Genomic DNA, 17,654 nt, shown 5'->3' with positions numbered 1-17,654 from the left:
GATAAACACTATCAATGATGATTGAACAACTAGCAGTTCGAAAACTGAATTCTGAGGTCAGATGCAAAGAATAGCTGTTTTATACATGATGAAATTGAGCCAAACGCAAATTTGCGACAAACTTTTCCGCGCGTGAGAAACGCAATTATGGGAAAACTATAAGTTTTGGGTTTGTTTGAAAGCTGAGGATGTTAGCTTCAATTTGACACTTAAATTTCGTTTCTAGCATGTACAGTTTGTAGGTTATGAAGGGTTTAGTAGAGGTCGGTTTTTCTCAGAAAGAGTCAAGATTTTCAAATGAAAGATGCGCTTTTGAATTACAAACAAGGATTTTCTTTACACTAGGGAGGCTATGAAGCCACAAGCTACCCAACGGTACAGCCACCAGAACAGCGGCGCCTCTGTTTGACTTTTGACCGCCGAGACACTTGTCTTTCTTCAGCAAATATATTAGCGCAAAGATGATATTATCACTACAATTAACAAAGGACTATATGGATGAGGGAAATATTCCGGAAAAACAAAAGAGACTCTACAATGCAGTTCTGGATATGGTAGGAAGGTTTTGGATTGGATTACTTAAAGATAAGATATTGGCTATGGACAATTCTATGCTAGCTACTCACAACTAGGGTTTGGAATAGGTCCGTCAAAGATCTGGCCAAAGGGTTTGGACTGGAATTCTGCTAGCTCACTGGACAGGATTCAGGCACTTGGTTCTGCCCATAGCACGTCACTCGGGACACTGCACGGCCTCTGGACTGGATCTGACAGGTTGGTTCTGGGTTGCAGCTATCAGGTTACAGCTCTGCTCTACTGGTTTGGATCTCTGGGTTCTAGCAAGAGTTCTTGGCAAGAAGCATAAACAGTACAGTCCGCCATTCTATGTGGTGTTGTTCCCCTTGGAAGTCTGGGGTAAATCAGGTTTCAAGATTTTAAAGGCCAAGCTGAGAAGTGTTCAGCTTTGGAATTGGGCCTTCTGTTTTCAGGGTTCTTGAGTCTTGGATCTGGGTTTCTCCTGCAGAGCGCTTCGCCAGTAAATCAATTGATGGATGAATCTGTGTGTTCCCCTAGGTCCTAAACGGTCCCTATTTATGTATTTCCCCAAGGGGTGGATAGGCTAAATTATACTAAGCACACCCTCTAGGAATCCTATTGGTTAGGGTCTGTCCTCTCTCCTGATTTGAGAAGGAACACATGGTTCCTGATGATGCAGCATTTTACAATCCATGGAGTACCTCCCCTATGTTTCTGTACAGTATATCTATTTTTCACATAAATCATATTTACAATACAACCAACTTGACAGCAATACATATTTATATCACAGATTTAGTAGAGCATGTATCCGTCCGGGTCCCAGCTCATTGAGAGCTTCGGTTTAAATTTGATAGTTTTTCGTGCTTTCGGTTGGGTACCCAGTGTCAGATCTGTACAAATATTTCTACATATATGCGCATGACTTCGGGGCATAATCCTGTGAAGTTTCATATTTCTAGCATTATCACAATTGCTACAACATCAACATTTTGGTAGTCCTGTCTCTGAACATCGTACAAAGTTCAGAGTAGTCTCAAACTGTGAGCAGAATTGTCATGTTAACAACTGTAACAATTTTGGATTTACTACCAATGAAACGTGTTCACAGTCATTAACGTAGCACTCGGATAACAACATAAAACAACACTAAACTGGTCCTGATGGATTTCTAAGAGAAGAATGGAAAGCTCACCTACCTTCCTCTCTCAGCGCCCGAGAAACCGGGCTCAGAGAGAAAGAGGCAGGGAAATCCTCATGGGAGATAAAACCCGGGCGAGCTGGAAAGTCGGGATCCACAGGTTGTGTGCTTCGGTTCCCAAGGAATTACTTTGGGAGATGCTTGCTCGCTGTCACGGATTCTCCTAAGGAAGGGGAAAAGGGTGAGTATATTTATGAAACAACAGCGAGAGCAGTCTTTGTACAGAATGCTATACCTTTAATTCAAAAGGGCTGCCACCGGGACTGAAATGGAATGGCACAGTGTGGATAGTCCATCTCGTTCGTTCTGGTGTAGGAAAAAAGATTTTCCCAGACCCTGCAGAAGGGACTAAAGAAGTGGGGAAAGGTTAGAGCGTGAATGAATGTAGGAGTTTGGGGTACGGGAGAGCGGTGGACTGATACGTACTGATCTGAGTGAGGATAATGCTTCCGATTGAAGAGCGTTAAATGATGTCTCAGTGAAAGTTTGCGGAAAGAGAGGATTGTCGCTATAGGAATAGGCAAAAAGTAAGAAAAAGAGGTTCACAAGAAAAGCTTTACCTAGCGGTAATGGATCTAGTCTAACTTCCCTGACTTACTATGCGCGGCTTCTGGTAACAGTAGCAAAGCGTCGCTTCGGAGACGCCGGCGAAGGAAATCCCTTCTCCGAGGCTGGGCGGCGGAGCCCCCTGGCACTTCCTGGTTCGGAAGCCTGGAGCACTGCTCTTCCTCTTGGCATCCATGTTGAAGGTAGTAAAAGCACTACGAGGAACAAGCCTCCACTTGCGCCATAGGGACCACCTCCTTAGACCCCTACCAGGAGCGGATGTGACAACAACCTCTAATTTACAGATTTTTACAAATTTTGCAGTCTTTTTCAAAAAGATATTTTCTTGCAGTCTAAGATACACATATCTGTCTGGTCCCGCCCCATGGTTTGCTGGGCCCAGAGCATTCCAAGGCTCTCTTCCTGCTGGCAGTTGGTTTCTGTTGACACCTGAATTTGCATTCCCTTTCAGTCCAGGAAGCCTATTGTCTCTCCTCAGAGAAGCAGAGCAAAATCTCCTCCTACTTTAATTAGCATCCAACTGAGAGTTCCTGGGAAGAGAGCAAAAGGGAAGGCACCTTTGTTTGGGGCAAACTGTGGAATTTGCCTTTGAAGTCCAGTGTGGCTGGCCTCAGTTCACTGTAAAACAATTTGTTTAAAATTGTCTTTTGCTAAAATAAACCTTACATTTTCAACAAATATACACACAGATCTATTAATTCCACTCTTTTTCAGACATAGAGATTGAATTGTAGCAACCTATATTGCTTTTGATGGCAAGTCTCTTTTCTTCCACAATTTGATCTTAATATACAAGTTTAACTAACAGTATAAGTAAATGACAGCTCTGACACAGGCGAGCGGCGGTACTCCGCCCATATTCTGACATATTTTTCCAGGCAAGCACCTTTTTGAATTGGGATAGTTTTGTGATGAAATGTGCTTCTCCTGACATTGGCCCTCATTCTGACTCAGGCGTTAAGGGGTTTACGGCGCCGTAAACGGCGCCGACCCTTAACGCCTGATTACAAGGTTCCCTTTGCGGGGTGGCTTTTAACGGCTGCTTTTTTGCAGCCGTTATAATCCATGCCGCAAAGGGACCTTGGCGATAATTACGGCACCGTAATTTACGGTGCCGTAATTATCGCCTTTCCCCATTCCCATTATGCCCTATGGGGCGAAAATGGGAATGAGGAAGGGTAAAATGGGAAATGGGGATTTACCGCCCCACTCACCTTGAAATGGGGCAGTAAATCCGCCAATCACCATGGCGTAAACGTAGTTTACGCCATGGTGGTAAGGGTACGACCCAGGCGGTAACTTACCGCCTGGGTCGTAATGAGGGCCATTGTGCTTATGGGTATTCCTTAGATAAGGTGATGTTTTAACACCCAACAAGGATGTTGGATCTTTTCTGATGTTTGGGCACCATTATTTTGCACTTTCAACAGCCAAGGAAAAACGGATTTTAGAGCACTTCTGGGTTTTCCTGTCAATGCAGCACTGCCTTTTCAAGTAGTTCCATTTCACTTTGTGGGCAGCCCAATGACAGGTTCTGGCAGTGTGGTCTCCTGTTTACCACTGACACTGACAAAATAGATTGGTGGCCTATTTTCTGGTTTCCCTGCGCACTTCTCAGAGATTTTTCTTTAGCGCACATAAGGCTTTTTGGGGGCCATTCTGTTGTTTCCGATGAAAGCAGCACACATTGATGTTACAGGTTAGAGCCTAGTGGGACAGAACATCCCACAAGAGAGAATTCACCTTTGAAAAAATCTGCCTTCCCCGTGGCAAACAATATGCATGAGAGTAGCCCAAGGATTAGATTTGACTAAGCTCATGGAACAGATGATCATATATCTGTCAGTCCTTGCTCAGTTCTTCACACTCTCCCATTTTCAGATCCACCTACCTGGTGGTAAAACAGTCACGCACAGTCTTTCTTGGTAAAAGGTTGGTTGCTCTTGTCTTGCATTGGTCTTGTCAGTCTGAATGGACTTCTTGAATCCCTGGCACCACCATCCTTGGTGCCTTGTGTCGTCTTGGTTGTATCCCAGTGTCAGACTCTTTCTCTGTGGTTGGACAACAGAACCTGCAAGATCCCCGCCTACTCTTTGTGGATGGGTCTATTTTAGTCTGTTATTCTTCCAAGCCTCCGTTTGCCCCTTGAGCTTTCCCACCACGTTGGAGTTGGAGTTGAAGTGCTGCAGACTTGCTCTCTTTTCCCTTTTCTTTACCTTTTATGCTTTCCTCTACTCTCCTTATTTTCTCTTTCCTCTAGGTGCATTCCTCCCCCTCTCTTTCTCTGCTTTTCTTTGTTGGCTCTTTGCCTCAATGTACCCCTCAACCTGCAGTACAGCTCATTATTTCACATTCCCCACTCTTTCTCTAGGTCCTCCTCTCTCTTGACCTCATTCTTTCTCTCTCTCTCTCTCTCTCTCTCTCTCTCTCTCTCTCTCTCCCTCTCTCTTTCTCACTCTCTCATTCTCTTTCTCACTCACACCCTCTTTTTCCCCCTATTTCCCCACCACCCTTCTTCTGACCTCCTTCTTGAGGTCTTTGTTTCCCTTTTCCCCATGGGACATTCTTCTCACCTCTAGCTATCTCCTCCCTCTCACTGCTGCCAATTGCCCATTTTCTCTCTTTTGCCATCTTCTCCAATCTGGATTCTGCGTCCTTCTTTTTAACTCTGTTCTTCTTCCTTCTTACCTCTATTCTACCTTTGTTTACCTCCAGTATCCTCTCTTCCACATCCACTCCTTCGATATCCTCCTCTTTTCCTCTTATTATGTTTTCCTACCGCTACTCTTTGCCTCAATGTACCCTTCAACCTGCAGTACAGCTCATTATTTAACATTCCCCACTCTTTCTCTAGGTCCTCCTCTCTCTTGACCTCATTCTTTCTCTCTCTCTCTCTCTCTCTCTCTCTCTCTCTCTCTCGCTCCCTCGCTCTTTCTCACTCTCTCATTCTCTTTCTCACTCACACCCTCTTTTTTCCCCCTATTTCCCCACCACCCTTCTTCTGACCTCCTTCTTGAGGTCTTTGTTTCCCTTTTCCCCATGGGACATTCTTCTCACCTCTAGCTATCTCTTCCCTCTCACTGCTGCCAATTGCCCAGTTTCTCTCTTTTGCCATCTTCTCCAATCTGGATTCTGCGTCCTTCTTTTTAACTCTGTTCTTCTTCCTTCTTCCCTCTATTCTACCTTTGTTTACCTCCAGTATCCTCTCTTCCACATCCACTCCTTCGATATCCTCCTCTTTTCCTCTTATTATGTTTTCCTACCGCTACTCCTGACTCTCCTGCCAGACTTGCTCCTCCACTCCTGCCCCAATGCATCTTTCTCAACCACCACTCTCCTGTCTTTGCTACACTGCATCTGCCCTTCTTCCTCCCATCTCTGCTCTTATCGCTTGCTCCTCCACTATCCTTCCTCAACCGTTGTCATTGTTTTGTCCTGCTTGTTTCTACCTCTGGTATGTCACTGTGCTCAGTGCATCAAATTCTGAATGTTGTGAAGTTGTATGATGTTGTTCTGTTCTGGAAGGCTTACCCCAGCAGAGCTCCCAGCCAGACAGCTGACTCTTGGTGTCTACAGGGAGCGCGCTTATCACTGGTGCCTGTAAATAAAGTACTTCTCCTCATCTTCCCTGTGATTCCTGACTTTGTCTTCCGTACCTGCAATGGAGCTGCACCATTGTGAGCCATCACGATCCATATCTGGCAGCGAGTTGCTCCCTCCACACCTGCTCACCTACCCGCTGCTAGTCCACAGCGGGTAGGAAAGGACTGGTCACCCTCTGGGGAAAACTGTAGATCTGAAGTCTTCGCTAACCCTTGGACGATGCCTACAAGCATCCAAGCTACCAGTGTCCCCATAATGGCAGCTAGCCACTCTGTGGCACACGCATAGGCGCTCAAGCGACTGGTTTAACAATATACCAACCACAGCTGAGGGCATCCGTATCTGCATGTGCACCCCAGTACATGCACAGATCTGCTTGCTTATGCACGGACCAGCACTGGGGGCACACCAGCAATCCCTTCTCAGTTGCGCAAGGAACCACACCCTCACATCCACACAGCATGCAGTATATTGATTAAGCTTTGTCAATGCCCAGCACTGGGGATGTGCACATGGACAGATATGCTTGCCTATGCATGGACCAGCAAAGGGGGCACACCAGCAATCCCTCCTCAGTTGTGCCAGCAACTACACCCTCACATCCTCACCGCATGCAGTATATTGAATATTTTTTTTTATTTATTTTTTTATTATTTGTTTTTGGTTTTGCCAGAAAACCTTTACAAAGTGAAAATCAGGATACAAATTTCATATTAAAAACTCAATTTTACATTTCATATTTACAAATAAAGTAGAATCAAGGCACAGAAACCAGGGATTTAACTGAAAAGTCTGGTCCAAAATAACCGAGGAAGCTCACCGTTTTAACCTGTCTATTATTGGTTCATTAATATAGAAAAAGTCTCCAAGACTTTTACTGTTGCTGCAGTGAGCATGACTTCTTGGCCAGAGATCAGTCTATCCCAGAATGCATCTTGGACTAAGCTCTCCTCTCTAGTTACAAATCTCCCCAGTAGTGACACTCTAGTGGGCCATGTACCTTCGCACTCCATTAGCAGATGCTTGAGAGATTGTAAGTTCGGAGAGTTGCAGATCTTGCAGAGTCTCAATGCCTTCTCTCACTGGTTTCTTTGGGCCAAAATTTCGCCCGTATGGGCTATATTCAATCTGAGTCTGAGGAAGTTGTTTCTTATTCTTTGATCAGGAAACTTTTCCAAATAGCGTGGGATGGTGCAGAGTTTTCTGTCCTCTTTCAGGAAATGGTTTGGGAGTTTGAGACTTCTGACTCTAGCAATTGTTTGGATCCAGTCGGTCGTCTCTAGTTTTTTTTTCACTTTCATGGGATTCTGCATGAGTGTTTCTGTAGTTAGTTCCAGCCTGTACAAAATATGTCCGATTTTTTTTTCTAAGCCTAAAAGTTGCTTTGATTTTGCCGCTTTTAGATGTTGATTTGCGTCAAAAAAGAGAGTAGACATACTGGTTGTGATTATGTTGTGATAGAGGGACAGAAGTTTCCACTCCGCACGGCAGCTCAAAGAGATCAGTCCCAATTCAAATCTCAGACTTGCAAGAGGAGTACACATTGGAAGATAAATCGAAGATTTCCATAAGAGGCCCTCAATTTTACTCCAGTCGTAGTTCCACAGCAAGGGCTTTGCCTCAAGGCCATAGAGGAGGACCGGGACTGCTTTGCCTATGTAAAACTTCTTGAGTGGAAGTATTGAGAACTTGCAGAATCTTCTATTCAGGTTTTTCATTTGTGCTATAATTTTTTAGGTCTTTCCAAGGATGGAAGGTATCACCTAGTTAAAAGTTGGGTGAGCGTGGATTTCATATCCCAGGTATGTCAGTTCATCCACACGTGGAATTACTTTGCAGTCCAAGACCCAGTTCCTTGAAGTCACCTTTTTTTTCGGATGTTTAAAGATGAGGATCTTAGATGTTGATGGATTAATTATCAGACCGTTTAGTTTGGCATATTCGTTGAGTTTGGACAGGAGTTGCTGCAACCCTATCGCTGAGCCATCCAGGAGCACAAGGTCATCCGCGTAAGCCAACCAATGGAGTTTTCTACCATTAATCCTAGGACAGATTAGCGATGCCGAGGCTAAAAAGTCTCCAATGTCTGATAGAAATAGGTTGAAGAATAACAGTGCACCCAAACATCCTTGTCGTACTCCCTTAAGAACCTGGATTGTCTCTGATAGGTTGCCGAGGTCGTCCAACCTCACCCTGGTGGTAGTGTTCTTATGAAGCTCTATGAGCATAGCCAGAAGAGGGGCTGGAATCCCCCAGTTGTGAAGTTTCTGCCAGAGGAGGGATCTGTCCACGAGATCAAATGTTTTGGACAGATCTACCCATACCCCATACAACGGTGAGCCTTCTTTCTCATTTGATCTTTCGCTCAGCAGGTTCAGGATAAGTCCATTAAGACTGGTAGAAAGACCTTTCCTGAAGCCTGTTTGGTGCGGGGGAAGAATTTGTCTAGAGTCCACCCATAAGGTAAGTTCTTTCAGTAATATTCTCATAAAGATTTTGCTATCTATATCCAGAAGGGCGATCGGTCGATAACATGCTGGGCTTAGCCTATCGACCCCCTTAAAAAATGGAATGATGAGTGCAGTCTTCCGTGATGGTGGAAAAAATGTTTTCTTTAGAATTTCTTGATACAGGTGAAAGAGTAACTTTGCCCATAGTTTTGGCTGGTTTTGTAGCACCTGGTAAGTGAGGCCATTGGGACCTGCCGCATTAGAGTCGGAAGATGATGTAATGAGGGCCTCAATTTCTTTTTCGTTGAATGCCAGGGACCAGGAGATGTTGGGAAGAATAAAGTCTCTTGTGCCGGTTGCTTCAAAGTTTTTGGAAAGGTAGTCTACCCACTTACGCTCCAAGACTAGGTTGCAAAGGGAAGTGTTTTGGCCGGTTTCAAGTTGATTTAATGCTGCCCAGAAATGTTTGCAGTTATTTGCATTGAGGAGAAAAAGCATTCTTTCCCCGTCTTCTTGGAGTTTTTGGTGTTTGTGGTTCTTTGTCCAGTTTCTGTAGACTTGTTTGGCCTTTTTAATTTTTTGCGTACAGCCAAGGGGGTCTTCTGCTGCATTTGGTTTTATATGGCATAGTGTTTGTCGCAGAATTCTTTTCTTATTGTATGTTTCCTCATCAAAATGATGGAGGTGCATCTGTTTCCCTCCGCTCTGTACTTCACTTGGTTTGCAAATAGACCACACAAACTTTCTAAATTTTTCTGGATGGGTTTCCTCGGCCCATACTGACGGGGGGACTTCCTCCAAAAGGTTGTTCAGCTTTTTCCCCCCATGTTTGTATTTGACCACTTTCAGTTTACCCTTTAAACCCTCCAGTTCCTGTATGATGTATGGGTTGGAGGATCTCTGGATTTCAGGGAAGAAAAGTTCCAACCTGGCGTGATCACTTCCCCCTTCCCAGTCTAGAGTAAGACTAGGGCAAAACAGGGTGAGGGTCGATGAGACGAAAAAGTAGGCCGGAGTTGATTGCCGCACTCCTTGGCGCCAGGTTGGCCCAGCCACCTGTTTTTTCCATTTATCATATCTAGATCCCATGACTGAAGAAAGTCCCACCATTGTTTGCTTTTTCGTATGGTGCTATGTTTGGTTTGGCCGTTTCTCCCGTTTTCTGGGTGAATATGGTCTGATTCAAGTCCCCTGCAACAATGATCTGTGCTCCCTCGTAGTTGATCTTTGCCGTTGAAAATAGGGTATGAAGTATTTCTATGAAGTCTTGAAGTTTCGAACTGGCTGGATTCCAATAGATGTTGACCACAATTAGAGTAAGTCGAGAGGAGTTCTGTCCCATCTCTACTTTACAGGCTTGAATGCCCATCGTGTTGTTACATAATGGAACTATTTCTTTGATGCTGGAGTTTTTAATTACTGTTAACAAGCCTCCTGCTGGTCTCCCTTTTAATTTTTTGTGAGGCCTTGAGATTTAATACTGTAAATCCCTCTATCTCGATGGGGTTAGCCAACCAAGTCTCCTGGAGCAACAAAATATCATTATGTTCAAAAAGATGGTTTTTGAGTTTCTTTTTCCTCAGGAAGCTCGTGCCTCTCGTGTTCCAGGAGACTAGTCTAATGCCTCTTTGTCTAAAGACTGGTCTGTTCCTCACCAAGTTTCAAAAAGATTTGAGTAATGATTTCTGGAAGTTTTGTTATCAAGTTTTCATTTAGTTTAAACCCAGAAGAAACTTTACTTTGGAGCTCTCTGGACGTTCCGGCGATGGCCATACTGGTTGGTAGGTCCTCCCCCAATGTGTGTTTTGAGCCCGGTCGATTTCCGCACCTGCCTTCCTCCTCTGATTCATATACCCAGAGGCCTTCTTTAGCCAGGTCATCTTTGTTGCAAATGAGTGCATGCTGTGCCTTTCTTGAGGTAAGGGCTATCTCCACGAAGAACTTGTCTTCGCTTATCGGAAAGGAGAGGTACTCGATATCTTCTGAGGCGAAGAGAAACAGGTTGTAATCCCTTTTAATTTCTGACAATAAAGCATATCTACAGAGTGATTTTATTTTGTTCTGTTTCTCTAATCTAAGCCATACTTTTGGAATTGTAAAGTTTGGCGTTGCAGTTTCTTCTTTGTTTGTGGCGGAATAATACTGATTTCTTTCAAGTTTCTCACTACCTCCATACTGAGGACGTATGTCAAGGTTTTTGAATTTCCCTGTCCCATTCCAACAGTCTTCTTCTACTGGTGTGGAACTTGATGGCGTCTCAGCTTGAGGGACTGATGGGGGAGATTCATTGGATGGGGGTAGTGCAGAAACTGGTTTCCCAAATGGTTTAAAAAAAATTGGTGCCAGTTTTGTGGCAACTTGCTTTTTCTCCGCATTAGTCTCAATTGTTTTCCCCTTGTGCGATTTTTGTTTTAGAAATATTGGGGCAATCTTAATGTTTGTGTGGGCCGGTTTTTGGATTAAGTTATTGGAAGTAGCAGGTAACAGGATTATGGGTTCGGTTTGCAGGCCGAAGTTTGAGGTTTGAACTCTAGTGTCACTGAGACCCTCCTTGTGTGATTTGGGTGCCTTCTTTTTCCCGTTTTTCCCAGGTACCCGCTTGCTGGCCTGGGGATCGGTCGAGTTTGAAGTCTGCGAGGAATTGGTGACTGGGGATACGGTTACAGAAGAGTCAGCCATCTTGTCACTTGCGGAGTTGTCAGGTTTTTCAAAAAAATATTTTTCCCTGTTTTTTTTGGGACCTGGTTTTTCTGTTTTTTTGATTTCTTCATAGTTTTGTCCAGTTGTGTGTAAAGGATGGTATTTTTTGTTCTGCCCTCTTTACTCCTTTTTTGCCATTTTTTGATCTTGGGTTTCCGGAGTGCTTCTGAGTTCTGACTCGAACTACCAGTCGAATGCTCTTGTGAATTTCCTCCATGAATTTTTTGGTTATTGTCTTCAGTTTCTTCAATTACGTCGATGTCAACATTTGCCAATCTTCGAAATTCTTCCAGGATTGAATCCGAGAGCGGGGTGTCATCAAAGCAGTCTTTGGCACCCTCTCCTTCCAGAGTGTCAGTCTGGCTTTGAGGATTTTGGATTTCCAGAGGGAGCTTCTTTAGAGGCTCGTGAGTTGTGGCATTGCCTTTTGCCCCCTCTTTCAGAAGATTGTAAATTTGGGCAAGGTCCAAGCCTTGTTTAACGCCCTCTATTTGTGTTTCTTTTAAAGTTGGGATCAGAATAGTATTCATGATGTTATTTGTGGCAACCAATGTAGATTAATTCTTATAAATCTCGTGTGATATTTCCAAAAGCAGGCCTGCTTGACTTTGAACTTCTGTTTTTAGAAGCTCAAATACGGAGACCAGCGAGTTTAGAACAAAGCTCAGGGCTGCCAATGTGCTTTCGTTAGCTGAGGATGATCCGTCAGGAAAGGAGGCTATTTGCCCTTCTTGTTGATCTTGGGGAATAGGCGAGCTAGCCCTATTTTCTTGAATAGTGTCTGTGGTCATTGGGATAACTTGGGAACTCTCTATGGTGGGAGTATTTCCCAGATTCGTGTGGTTATAGTCAGGTAACTGCCAGGTTGTATCCATAATATCGACCAAGTCATTAACACTCTTATTTCTTTTTCTGAGGAAGTGATCATTGATTCTGCTCTGAATTTTCTTTGTCGTCAGGGTGTACTCTAACCCTCGTTCCAGCCCTTCTGAATATAGAGATTTGGGAATGCCACCTCAGGGATTTGCTGGCTGTTTGTGTGGCTGAGTGGTTGGCTGGCAGTTGGATCCAGCTGTGCTAGGGCAGGGTCAGAGACATTTAGGATCTCCTGCCCAGCCTCGCTCCCTGTCTCCAGGTATGAGCCATTCTGGGTAGCCATCTCTTCCTCGGAAGGAGAACTCCGTAATCTCATTATAAGCGTAGGTTGTAAAATGTTGTTAGGATGGTGAATAAATATACCTTGGATTTATTTACCTTTGTACTGCGTCCCCAGTGCGCCAAACATTCGCTCAACAGTCACTGGGCTTTACTCCTGTCGGGCTTAACGCCGCAAGGGTGGTTGGGTCTGCTCTTTGTAGACCAGGAAGTCACGTGATTGGTCACGTGGGCGCAAGTGAGCTCTGCCTCCTCCAGGAAGCGACCGGTGCACAGCAAGAGCCCCCTACGGCTCGCAATGCTGTGGTGACAGAAATGATGATGGCAGCAGCAGCAAATGAACGTTCAAATGCCACAAAAATGCAGTTCCCACAGGACAGCAGCACTCGCCACTCGGGCGGTTGGGTCTTCTCTTTGTAGACCAGGAAGTCACGTGATTGGTCACGTGGGTGTAAGTGAGCTCCGCCTCCTCCAGGAAGCTGCCGGTGCACAGCAAGAGCCCCCTACGGCTCGCAATGCTGTGGTGACAGAAATGATGATGGCAGCAGCAGCAAACAAACGTTCAAATGCCACAAAAATGCAGTTCCCACAGGACAGCAGCACTCGCCGCTCGGGCGGTTGGGTCTGCTCTTTGTAGACCGGGAAGTCACGTGATTGGTCACGTGGGCGTAAGTAAGCTCCGCCTCCTCCAGGAAGCGGCCGGTGCACAGCAAGAGCCCCCTACGACTCGCAATGCTGTGGTAACAGAAATGATGATGGCAGCAGCAGCAAACGAACGTTCAAATGCCACAAAAATGCAGTTCCAACAGGACAGCAGTATATTGAATAAACTTCGTCAATGCCCAGCACTGGGGATATGCACCCCAGTACATGAACAGATCTGCTTGCCTATGCATGGACCAGCACTGGGGGCACACCAGCAATCCCTCCTCAGTTGTGCCAGCAACTACACCCTCACATCCTCAAAGTATGCAGTATATTGATTAAGCTTTGTCAATGCCCAGCACTTTGGATGAGTCCTAATACCAATGGTGGAACATGCTGGCTATTTAAAGAGACTAATTGAACACTCTGCTACAGAAGCAGCATGTGTTGTCTGGATTTTAAAACCAATCATTATAAAGACTGAACACTAAAACTCAGCAACAGTGCTGCCCTGCCTGGAATCTTCTGTGGAAGGTCTTACTGATCTAATAATATAACATATTCCGCATCACGCAACAGCCAAGTCTACTGGATTCCATCTCTCCATGACATTGTATTGTGAAACAGCCCCGACCCAGTGTTTCCAACGCATCACACAGAACTCATACAAAGAAAGCAATGGAAACAGGAATTCCAAACACACCTTTATTCTGTGGGGGCAATTGGTTACACCGATACCTGCCAAAGTGCAATGCTCCTACACAAATTGAGATAAAAGGGACAAAGAATGTTTTGGGTATTCGATCCCATCTCAATTGTGCCTGGTGAAAAAAGCGACATTGGGAATGGAAAACTGGTATACACCCAAAATATATGTTCCGAGAGAGCACCACAAGTTTGATCGTTTCTATCCGCAGGAAGGCGAGAGCATAAGCCAATAACGATGGCCTTGCAAGCACTCACAATAACATACACGTTTGGGCAATTCCTTAATTAGGTTTTGCGGGATCAGCTAATGCTAAGGGCATAATGAAAAGCAAATCAGAAAAAGAGTGTGTTTGTCTCAGGATGCCAACCATACCCTAGGTCCGGCTCCTGACCTTTGCCAAGTCGTTGGAGCAGAATAAATCATGGACTGAGAAAGTTGAGGGAAAAACACTTGTTCCATGTCGATAAGATTGCAGAAAGTTAGGTGTCTGCCCTCACTAGAGTGAAGAAACCCTCAGTCGACGGAAAGAAGGCCAAATGACTTGGTGGTTGCTCCTTTGAGTGAACTCTAAGGCATGCCCGGCCGTTGGCAGAACAGGTGTTGTCTGTGGAAAAAGGGGACATTTTCTCACAGCCTGCAAGTTCTGACTCATGGAAGCCAGAACATACCAAGATGAAGGTGGATCTCATGTACGACAAAGACCCGGACCCCTCAGCAGATGGAGGAAACATCATGACCCTAAATTGCCTGAGAGAAGTAACTGTAACCACCAACCATGTTCCCGCCCCAGGGAATAATGACTTGAAAGTATGGGCGGCAGCATGAGCACTGTTCACGCCTGGGTCACAGTGCATCACAATCGCCAGAGGTTTGTATGACTGAGTTTATGCACATTGTGGGACACCTCAGGGCTTTGAAAGTTTTTGTTAGTGTCACTGTGAGCTTCCAGGTGCACGCATCTTGGGACAACATTTATTTTGAGTAAAGAGGGACCTTGACTCCTAGGAAGACCTCATAAGGAGGCTCTCCATAACAGGCTCAATGAGGATTAAGTGCTGCAAATTATGGACCACCCTGAACATGACGACAGTGCAGCTCTAGTTGAAAATGTCCTGCATGACTACACAGAGAAGCGTGGTTGCCATCAGATTAAGCTGAGAAGGGGCTCAGTACCCACCTAACAGAAGGTCCAACTGACACCCATCGTCAAAAAGGACACCCTGAGGAAATTCCTGCGTGCTCTCAACAGCAAAGTAACCATGTATGTGAAATGGAAAGAGTGGGTCTCTCTAATTGCCCTGGTGCAAAAGGAAGGTGGCACCTTTCAATGTGATATGATATGATGTGGCATTTATAACACGCCTGTACACAAGTGTTTCTAGGCGTGACAAGACAAGGAGGGGGAAACAAGGGAGGACAAAATAATGATCTCTAGGCCTTGTGTCATTCAGATTGTGCAAGTGCAGGGAAGAGGGAAGGGGAGAAATGCCTTGGGGGAGGGGAAGGTGGAAGTGCCGTTAACTAACAAGGGAAGCCAGCGGGTGGCTCATAAGTGGAGAGAGAAGGGACTGTAGGGTTGCAGATACAGACCCTTAAGTGCTGGGCAGCCCGGAGGCATTGCGAGGTCAACTGGACATGATAAGATAGGAGAAAGAGAGAGCGGCATGGGTGAAGTGGAGAGAGAGAGGGACAGAGAAGCAGAGGGTGAGGGTCAGGATAGGACCAATGTGGCAGAGTAGAACAATGCAGTCACTGGGCCAAACACAACACAATTCAAATTGGAACAGTGGGTGGCAACACAACAACATTCAAATTGGAACAGTGGGTGGAAACACAGCTAAAATTAAATTGGAACAGTGGGTGGAAACACAACAAAATTCAAATTGGAACAGTGGGTGGAAACACAGTAAGAGTGCAGGCAGTAGGCGAGTTGAAAGAAAAGATTGAGAGAAAAAGTCTAAGGTGGTAGGAGTTGGCCCGGTTGTAGGGAACTAACCCATTGTTATGGTGGCGAAAAGAGATTTATTTTAGTCATAGTTCCAATGGGGAATGATTTGACCAGCATCAGGATGGATGCTCCAAGTGAACCGGCAGCGGACAGGGAGCAGACAGGGTCCTTAGATGAGGGTCTTCAAATACAAGGGCTGGCTCCCACGTCCCAGGGCTGGTGGTTGGCTGATGGTGAGATTGACAGCCACTAGGAGTGGGAGCAGGCTCAGGCCATGATCATCGGATGGGGAAAGCAAAAAGGGCAGCCATGCTGTAAAGGCCCTGCATGTACAGCAACTGCATCAGCACTGTGATGCTAATACTAGTAAAAACAAGGTTTCACTGGCACAACACGAGTCGCAATTGCAATGCAGCAGATACAGAGCCCAAATTGTAAATTAGGAGGCAGAATGTCTCGAAGAGCACGGTGGGCCCAAAGCGCACCAGAAGAAAGACACGTGCCTTACCAGGCTGGTGGTAGCAGGTGATGAGAGCCGGCTGTGCTTGGGGATGTAGTGTGAGCACTGAACAGCTGATGCTCCCTCCTCGCAGTGATCAGATGAAGAAAGAAAAGGAACACCAGGGCCTCGAAGCGGGCCTTCGATTACAAGGGCCAGCTCCCGCCTCCCGTTGCTGGTGGTTGGCTGATGGTGAGATAGCCAGCCAAAAGGAGCGGGAGCAAGCTCAGGCCATGATCATCGGATGGGCAAAGAAATCAGGGCCGCCATGCTGTAAAGGCCCTGCAGGTGCAGCAACTGCAACGGCCCTGCAATGTCAATACTAGTAATAACAAGGTTTCACTGGCACAACACAAGTCGCAATTGCAATGTAGCAGACACAGTGCCCAAATAGTAAATTATGAGGCAGAGTGCCTTGATGAGCATGGTGGGTCCAAAGCGCCCCAGAAAAAAGACACATGCCTTACCAGGCCAGTGGTAGCAGGTGATGAGGGCCGGCTGTGCTCGGGGATTGAGTGTGAGCCCTGACAGCTGATCCTCCATCCTCACAGCGATCAGATGATGAAAGAAAAGGAACATCAGGGCCTTGATGCAGGCCTTCAATTACAAGGCCCGGCTCCTGCCTCCCTGTGCTGGTGGTTGGCTGATGTGAGATATCCAGCCAATGGGAGCAGGAGCAGGCTCAGGCCACGATCATCGGATGGGCAAAGCAATCAGGGTGGCCATGCTGAGGGTTCACCCTTGGAATGCTAGTGTATATTTCCAGGAAATATATACATAATTTCACATGTTATGAGCCATTTATCAATTCAATAGCTTTCATAAAACCCAAGACTTAACAGGTGGCTCTTGCCCTCATAGCAAGAGTGACCCCCAGGGGTGCTGTCTGTGGACAGAGCCCTCTTTGGACTGTTTTTCCTAGTATGGCCTTCCTCAGGACAGTCCTTCTCCAATGTGCATGCCTCTCCTGCCAGCCTCTACAATGAAGTCTGCTGGCCACCTTTATACCTACTTTGGGGTATGGAATTCCCATAAAGCTGGATCATTGATGGGCTGTGATAGTTAGTTGGCTGTTGGTTCTGCAATGCAATCCTATGTGGCAGTGACTTTAATGTCCAGCTTGTCACACCCCTAACTCCAATAAATGCTGGTGCAATTTATAGGTTTTTGTATGATTTTCTCTCACTGATGTCACACCATTTGATGCAGCTCTGTCTGAAGTTTCAGTCAGAGATGCCATCAAGGAATGTGCTGAATCCATGTCCCTATGTCCCGGAAGAGATCGCTATGAGTGATTTTGGATGGTACGGCTTATCGCCCCACTGAATTTACTTGTACGGAAGTGCAAATCCTCCCCAAGGCTAGGTCACACTATTATTTCTTGTGAGCTACTGTTAAAAGTCCCTTTTAATAAGAATAAATGGATGCAGTGGAGTAACTTTGCTGAAAATGTTGGCGGGGACAAGACATTTGAAGAAAAGGTGCCCCAGCCAAATGAATGGGGACAAAATGGTGTGCCATGAAAGTTGGGGGGGGGTTAAACACCCCTGCCCCCTCTAAAATTACACCCATGAATGGATGTTACCATTCTCCAAGAACATGGCTGAACATTGCATGTTGTATCATTGCAATGCAGAATG

Source organism: Ambystoma mexicanum, chromosome 3p, assembly GCF_040938575.1.
Source record: "Ambystoma mexicanum isolate Mex_15411 chromosome 3p, UKY_AmexF1_1, whole genome shotgun sequence".
Taxonomy (NCBI): Eukaryota; Metazoa; Chordata; class Amphibia; order Caudata; family Ambystomatidae; genus Ambystoma; species Ambystoma mexicanum.
This window is presented reverse-complemented; position numbering follows the sequence as displayed.